The 8,826-nt window shown below is 44.6% G+C and overlaps 1 protein-coding gene across 2 annotated transcripts in view; it reads right to left on the reverse strand.

Moving 5' to 3' along the window:
• ZNF746 (zinc finger protein 746) overlaps nucleotides 1-8,428 on the reverse strand; it is a 16,535-nt gene extending 8,107 nt beyond the window's left edge. Inside the window, exon 1 of one of the 2 annotated variants that reach the window (XM_023533803.1) lies at nucleotides 8,073-8,428. The gene's annotated coding sequence lies outside the window, so the exon portion shown is untranslated. The remainder of the gene's footprint in view (nucleotides 1-8,072) is intronic. The other variant, XM_011365535.2, reaches the window with a different exon arrangement.
• Nucleotides 8,429-8,826: the final 398 nt, after the last annotated feature.

The raw sequence follows: 8,826 nt of genomic DNA on the forward strand, positions 1-8,826 counted from the left end.
GGTGGTCTCCCATCCAAGTACTAATCAGGCCTGACCCTGCTTAGCTTCCGAGACCAGAAGGGATCGGGCTTGTTCAGGGTGGCATGGCCGTAGTAAAGGATGTATTTTAGAAGAAAAATATTCTTGAATTCAACTCTAAAAGAGCAGAAACAGAACGTGTAACTTCTAAACTCATTAAAAGTAATAATAGTTGGAAGAGGGGAAAAAAATCTAAATAATTCCCAAGGAGGCGTAGGGGAAAAAGGAACTATAAGGCGAGGCAGGACCACGGTCCACCAGCAGAGTGTAGGACAGAGCGTAAGGATCCAAGGACCACGGTGACCACGGTCCCAGTGTAAGTGGCCTAGACAAGCACCGTCCATCAGAAAGCAATGTGGGCCATGAAGCTAATTTTAGGTTTTCTAGTAGCTACATGAAAAAAGTAAAAAGAAACAGGAGAAATTAATTTTAACAATATAATTTATTTAACCCAATAGATCCAAAATGTTCATTTCCACATATAAGTATTTCATCCACATAGCATTTTCCACGGGCTCAACGGCCACATGTGCCTGTTGTTCTGGACACTTAAAAGGCAAAGGTGATCAGAGTAAAGACAAGCAAGCAACTGAGAGCTATACGCTGTCTGTAAGACACACACCTGAAACAGAAGGATGCAGAAGCCATGTAAAAGAATAAAAGATACACTGAGCCAGAATAAACATTAAAAAAAAAAAGATGTAGTTATACCATATCAGATGAAATAGGCTTCAAAAATAAAAATATTCATAAAAGAGGATGACTGCACAATGGTATATTGACCAGGAAGATAAAACAATTCTAAAATTTTAATCTAACAACGTAGCTCCAAAATAATAAAGCAAACTGACAAAATTCCAGGCGAAATGAACAAAAATCCACCTTCGTTGTGCAGAATTTCAACAAACTTCTGTGATTGATAAATCTTGCTGACTAAAGGTTCTAGGAAATTCGAACACTTAGGTAGACTCTACAGACAAGGAAAATACAAGCCTTTCAAGCTACACAGAGCATTAAGGAAAAATGGACATTTTCTAGGCTGTGAAACAAACCTCAGTAAAATTGAAAAGATTAGTATTTTACAGACCTATTTTCTAACATTTTGTTAGAAATCAGTGACAGATCCCTAAATTCTCCATAGGTACTAAAATTAAACATACACATACACATACATATACACATACACATACACATACATATACATATACACATACACATATGCTTTCTAAATAATCCAAGGCTCCATGGACAAATCACAATGAAAATGAGAAGACATTTGGAACCCAATGCTAATGAAAATATTGTTTATCAAAATGGGCAGGCTGTATCCACAATGGTACTCTAGGAAATTTTACAGCTCCATATGCTTATATTAAAAGAGGAGACGAGTTGAAAATTGGTGGGTCAAGTAGTTAATGCAAGCTGTTACAAAAGAGAAAAACATCAACAAAACCCTTTTAAAAAGTAAAAGCAACAACATGAAAGTGTAAATTAATTAAACGAAAAAACAAAACAAAAAAAATACAGAGAGCCAAGAGCTGGTTCTTTGAAAAGAACATAAACGAGTATATCTCTAGCAAGATTCTTTACAGAAAAAGAGAAAGTACTAATAACTAATATGAAGAATTCATGGGGACATAATTATAGATGCAGCAGAGATTAAAAAGATAAAGAGCGTATTATGCATGTTATTCCAAGTAGTAAGAAAACTCTGGGGGAATGAAGAAATTCCTCAGAAAAACTATACCTTGCCTAAATTTACTAAAAAAAGAATGGAAAAACTGAATAGTCCTATAACTGTTAAAGAACTTAAATTCGTAGACAGAAATCTCCCCCACAAAAAAAACTTGAGGTCCAGATGGCCTCACTGGTGTTTTCTGCTAAACATTCAAGGAATAGATAATTCCAATACCACACAAATTCCACGAGCAAATAAAAACAAAGGGAATACATCGTAGCTTATATCTTTACTATCCAAAGTAAAAATAGTCTGAGGCAAGGAAAATTATAGGCCAGTGTCATAAAGATTCAAAAATCCTAAACAAGATAATTAGTACTAACTCCAGCAATGTGTATAAAGGGTCATAGCCAAGCTAGGTTTATTCCGAGATCCCAAAGTTGGTTCAACATTAGAACACAACGCATTTACCGTATTAGTAGGTTAAAGGAGAAAAATCATATAATCATCTCAACAGACATCCAAAGAGCATTCTATAAAAATTCAAAGCTATTTCTCTTAGAAATATGTAGCCAACCAGAAATACAGGAAACTTCTTTAACCTGATAAAGGGTACTGATCAACGAAACCTTTCACAAATATTTTACTCAAGTGAAAAGTTAAAAAGCATTCTCTTTAAAATTATGAACCAATAGGATACCTGTTATCATCATTTCTGCTTAAGGATTTTCTGGGAGTTCTCAGCAGGCACAATAAGAGAAAAATAAATCAGAAAGATTTGAAAAGAAACAAAAAATTCTTATTACCATAGATCATATGATTACCTTTTAAAAATTTGGGAATCATCAAATCTTTCGTCATGGATCACAACAAACAGGACATAAAACTAAAGAGGACGGAGCGTAAGGGTGGGTAAACTATTTTTATTATGGATAATTGAGGAAGCAGGTTTTATCTGCAGGCAAGACCCTAGGACCAGGAAGTCACCTGCCAGACCATGGTTGGAGAGGCTGTCCCCAGCAGAGCAGCACAGGCCCTGTGCCCTGGGGGTGGCCAGCTGCCTAAGGGGAGGACGGGCAGGACTGAGCTTGTCCCAAACTCTCCATGTCCCTGGTGAAATAACAACTCTCAAGGGAAAACTGTAAGACCTTCTTCAGGCACACACACAGAGAGTCACATAACCGAGGCCCTGTGGCATGAGAAAAAGCACCGGGAGACAGGTTACTCCTCCCCCAAACCCTGAGCACACACCAGCGACAAATAGAAAATGCAAGTTAAAAAAGGTACCACTGACACTAGCGACTAAAAACATGCAAGAAATCTAGGAATACATCTAACAAATGTACAAGACCTGTTTTGAAGAAAATTATAAAACTTCACTGAGACATTACAGACAAGCTAAATGGAGGGACTTAAAACATTCACAGGCAACATGCCTCATGTGAGCAAAAGGGCCGATTGTACTCAAAATGACTAACAGAGTGAATGTGAGAACAACCGTAGCCCCAACGAGATTTTCACGGAATCTGACGGGGTAATTTGAAAGGTTACTGAACAGAGCAAAGGGAAAGAAGACCCAAAGCACCAGCACCAGTGAGAAAGACCCAGGGTCCCGACCTCCCACCATCTCAAAACCCCCTTCCAGACCGATCAACGACTTGAACGTGAAAGGAAAAACCTTTGGTAGAAAATGTGAGACAGAGTATTAGGAACTTGAGGTAGAAAAACATTTCTTAATTGTCTATGACATAAGGATAAACCATAAAGGTAAAAACTAGTAAATTCAAGTGTATTAAAATTAAAAGCATTCGTTCTTTAAAATATACCATCGATCAGTGATACACATATCCGACAAAGAGATTAATATTCGGCATATGTAAAGAACTCTTACGAATCAGTAAATAAAGAGAAAACAACTGAAAAGAAAAATGGACAAAAGACTTAAACACATATTTTACGGAAGAATGACAAGTGGCCCATACACAGAGGATACATAATGTTCAATCTCATTCATTAGGAAAATGCATGTTTTAAACTACAAATTTTAAACCATTTCATTCCCACCAGATGGGCAGAAATTAAGATATGAAGCATTTCCAGGGCTGGTGAGCATGAGGTGCGGTGGGAGCCCCTGAGTCCCGCTGAGGGGCACTGCCAGGTGCCACCGCCTCAGAGGACACTCAGACATTACCTGGAAAGGTCGAACATGCCTCTTTCCTAAGACCCTGTGCCTCCGCTCCTGGTTCTACACCTAGAGAAACTTTTATACATGCATAAGAATTTTCCTAAAAGCAAAGGAGTTAGAAACAACGCAAACACCCACCAACGGTAAAAAAGATAAACGCATCACGTTACATCCATAAAACAGAAAACTGACGAGGCGAACGTCGTGAACATGAACTACAGCTATATTGCATCAACACGGATGACTCATAAAAAGTTCAAAAACAGGCAAAACGAAATAATGTTATTCAGGAACACAAACACAGGGAATAAAAACGTAAAGAAAAGCAAGGGGCTATGTCTGTTTGTGAACTTTCTATTTATCTGTGAGTGGAAGGGAGGGGCCTGGGACCAGGGAGAGACAGTGGGGTCTCAGAAGGGTCTGGCCGTGAGCTACTTCTTATGCTGGGGTTTGTGGAATATGGGTGTTCACCGTCAGTCTCTAAATTTTGCCTTAATTTTGTTCTGTATTTTGTTTATTCAGAATTTTGTTCTGTATTATGTTATACACATAATACAGAGAACAATATTTTAAAGAAATGAAAGTATTTAAAAAATAACATTTGGTACAATACAACACTTGTTCACAGTAAAAACTTTAACCTGCAGTGGAAGGAAACTTCTTTAAGCTTAGAGTATCTTCAAAAGTCTTTGGCAAAAACCATCCTTATTGCTGAAACTCGAGAAGCATCCAAGCATCCATAGACAAGGATGCCAGCTAGCACTGCTACGACTCGTCAAGGTCCTAGCCACACTGCTAAACAAAAAAAATAAAGTTATAAACATTTAAAAAGAAGAGATAACTTTTGTGTCATCTGTGAAGAGAACCACTGTCCACATGAAATACCCCGGGAGAATCTAAAATAACAAGTCATTTTAATAAGAGTTGAGCAGAATTTCTCTTTACTAAACAAAGTCAAGGGCATAGCCGTATACTCCTAATGAGTACTTAAAACATGTAATTGATTTAAAAGTCCCATTCACAATAGAAATAACAACTCTCAAGAGAAAACTGTCAAACTTTCTTGAAGCAACACAGAAGCCTGCAACAGATAAGTCTTCCCATGGATGGAGGGGCTCAGGGTTGTAATGAGAAGTCTCCAGAAACGAGGTTATAAAGTAAATGTAATCCTCATCCAAATTCCAACAGGATTTTCTGAGAACTTGATATAAAGATTCTGAAACTCATATAGAATAAAGGTCCAAGAGCAGCCATGAAAAGTTCTGGAGAGCCAGCAGAGAAGCCTGGGTCTGCCACACATCCGGGCCTCCTCTGAAGCGTGGTCAGTGTTGGTGCGGGATGAGCAAAGAGCCCAAGAAACAGAAGAAAGGGCCTCAAAACTGTGTGTGCATGTGCGGAAACCTGGTTTATGACCAACTGGCATCGCAAATCATCACAGAAAAAGCAGCATATTCAGTGAACTTTGTCAGAAGTCGGATGTCGTGAGGAAAAAAAAATTTAATTCTCCCATGCAATTCTCCTACACAAATATTAAATCTAGATGGATTAAAGACTTAAATGTGAAAAGCGAAACTTTTAGAGTTTTATAAGGAAAGACTGGAGGATGTATTTCCGACCTAGAGTGAGGCAGGGAAGGGTATCTTAAGACAGAAAAAGCACAGATCATAAAGAAAAAGACTGGTAAGTTGCCTCTACCCAAATTTAAACTTCTGTACAAGAACTGTAAAATGATAAGACCCGCTGTGGGCTGGGAGAAGACATTTATAATGCAAAGAACAGACAAGGGTCTAGAACCTATGTAAAGAAGTCGTGGGCCAATAAGAAAATGAAAACTACAGTAGAAAAACAGAAGATGACATTCCACTGGAGAAGCCAAATAAACCTCTGACAAGGATGCTCGACATCTCTAACAGCCGAGAAAAGGCAAATTAAAACGAGATATTTCACCTCCAGCAGACTGGCAAAAATCTAATTCTGAAAAGTGGGCAAAGATGTAAGAAAACAGGTACTTCCCAACCGCTGGGCAGTGGTACCTGCTCGTCACCCACAGGGAGACCACTGTGGCCACGGCAGAGCTGCAGACCAGCATGCTCAGTGACACAGGCCTCCCCGGGGCTAGTCCCCAGGGAGACATCAGCACGTAGACACAAAGAGGCACGTCCGAGAGTGTTCACCGCAGCACCACTTGTGCGAGGGAAAAATGAGGGATGGCTTAAGTGCCACTGGGTGGAGGAAGGGATAATAAATTGTAATTTGGTTGCTTTTGGAATATTAGGCATCTGTTAAAATGAAATCAACTTGATCTATACGCATCCACAGAGAGAAGTCTAAAATACGGAAGAGCGAGTGATAAAAATAAGGACATTTACGTAATTTTTCAAATCACAGAAAACCACACTGTGTATTATTTGTGGCCACATATGTACATTATGGAAGTTTTAAAATGTGGATGGAAAGGTAAACGCCGACTTGAGGACAGTGGTGACCCAGGGCGGGCAGGAGACCGAGATCTACAAAGGGATTTAAACTGTGTCAGAAATATGTTTTTTTGTACACACATATTTTAAATTACAAAACACAGCGTAAGTCAGCAAATACTTACTGAATTCCTGCTCTGTGCTAGGTAGTATTCTAGGTGCCCAGAACGATCACAGGACAAGAACAGATAAAAGTTCTTGTCTTCTTGAAATCTATGGTCTAATGGAGGGGCAGACAGACATATGTAAGTCTGTAGATAGGAAATACCGAACAGACGATACCTGCTCTGGAGGCGAAGCAGGAAAGGGAGCCTCGAACTCCTGGGTGGGGAACGGGGGCGGCTCTTCCACAGGGCGATGAGGCAAAGCCCTACTGAGACAGAGGCCCGGGGCAGGCAGTGCACAGAGCCGTCCCAGCAGAGGGCACTGCGGAAAGGCTTGGGGTCCAGGCCAGCCTGGGGCGTTGGGGAAACAGCCAGGACGGTTAGGGCAGAAAGAGCGGCAGGAAACAGCACAGGGCACGTGGTGAGGAGAAAGGAAAGCAGGAGAGTGGGGAGTCCTGTCCGCCAAAGACGTGCATCCAGGAGGTGAGTGACCAACAGTGGCAAATGTCACCAACAGGTCCGGTAGGGTGTGGAGGTCCCTGGTGGAGGGCTCTGTGGGGGCAGGGAGGGATGGAGGCGGCAGGGGCTGGCGGGGGATGTCTGTGTCCAGATCAGGAGTGAGGCGGGAGGTGCGGGTGGGGACGAGGGAGGCAGGTGAGGATGCTGGGCCCGAGGCCTTGAGAAGGTGGCCTGGGATGGGATCTAGTGCCGAGTGGAGGATATTTAACGGGAGGTCAACGGTTTGTCACAGTCACAGGAGCAAACAGAGAACTGGGCACAGATGGAGGCGGATGAGCAGGTGGGGTGGTGAGGGCTGTGACAGTGTTTTGCTCTGTTTTTTTTTGTTTGTTTTTCAATTAAATATTTCTTCAATATAAAAACTATTCTAAGCTCACAGGCTACAAAAACAGATGAGTGATTTGGCCTGTGGGCCGTAGCTGGCCAACCTCTGGGCTCCTGAGTGGACCGAGGAGACACCGAGTGACCACAGGGCAGCGCCGAACACCCCAACTCCCTGGTGAGAAACCGCTGGGGACGAGGGGTCCTTCCAGCCCCGTGCGGCTGCTGGGGAGTGATGATGGGCCCGGAACCCGGGCTGGGCCAAGAGGGAACGCAGCCGAGATGGGCAGAGCAAAGGCAGCAGGACCGGGGGCTCACGGGAGCCGAGGGCAAGAGCTGGAGTCAGGGCCCCAGGACGTGTGATTTGTGAGCTGGAGTCAGGGCCCCAGGACGTGTGATTTGTGAGCACAGGAGGACAGGGAGGGTGTGCTTAGAGATGAAGGGGTGCATCACTGTCCCAGCAGTCAGGGGGACGACCACGGCGGGTGGCAGAGAGGGAGTGGAGGGTGGAGGGCAAAAAACAGAGAGGCCAGGTGTTTGAAAGACCATCCTCGTGGAGGCCGCCGTCGCCAAGGGTGACAGCGGGAAGAGACGGGAGGGAGGGAGGCCCAGCGGTGTGCAGCAGGCGGGAGACGGACAGCGGGCATTTGATCCAAAGGTGTGGGTTTCCAGGGAGGAGGGGGGACACTGGCCCAGAGGGCACGAGGAACAAGGACGCGGGCTTTGCCAGGCCAGGGGCAGAGGCTCCTGGGCAAGGGCAGGGCTGCGAGGGACTCGGTGCCCCTGTGGGAGCCGGGTCTCTTCTGAGCAAGAATGGGCCGGACGCTCAGAAAAGAGCCTGAGGGTCGGGGGTCCCGCTCAGCACTGAGTGCCACAAAGCTCAGTGGGGGGTCAGGAGCTGGAGATAAGTGGGGAGGGGGTCTGATGGGCCGCACCGAGCCCGGACAGGCGAGCAGGGGTCCGGGCTTCCTGCGCTGAGGCGGCGGGGTATAAGGCCACACAGGGTTCCAGATGATGGGCTCAGGCAGCGTGGCGTTCACGCGTGTCGGAGGACAGGGCCCGTGGGGCTCTGGCCAGCAGCCGCCGTATTTCCAGGCCCTATTCGCTCTCATTATGACCGTGTGGAAACCAGAGAGGCGTCCACGTATGTCATCAACACGACAGAACAAGCCCACCTCGAACCTCCCACCCGGGCTGAGAAGCGGCAGGCCCCCTGTGCCAGAACCCGCTCTGCCACTCTGTCCTCCAGCTCCCAGACTGTCCTTGGCACCTAAACCGGCGAACGCTCTCCCGGTGCTGACGACGCGGCTGGCTCTGCACTGTCTGCCCTCGGAAAAGCAAGAGTCTGCCTGTGATGGAACAGCAAACGCGGGAGACGCGACACGTTCGTCACCAATTAAACACGGTAACTTTTCAGTCACACAGGTGTTCGGATAAATGGAAACCAAGGTGGGGGACAGAGAAGGGGTCTTGTGGAGGAGGCAGGTCTCGCTGGTCAAGGGACAGACTGTCGTTTACCCCACA

This window comes from Pteropus vampyrus, unplaced genomic scaffold, assembly GCF_000151845.1.
Source record: "Pteropus vampyrus isolate Shadow unplaced genomic scaffold, Pvam_2.0 Scaffold112, whole genome shotgun sequence".
Classification (NCBI taxonomy): Eukaryota; Metazoa; Chordata; class Mammalia; order Chiroptera; family Pteropodidae; genus Pteropus; species Pteropus vampyrus.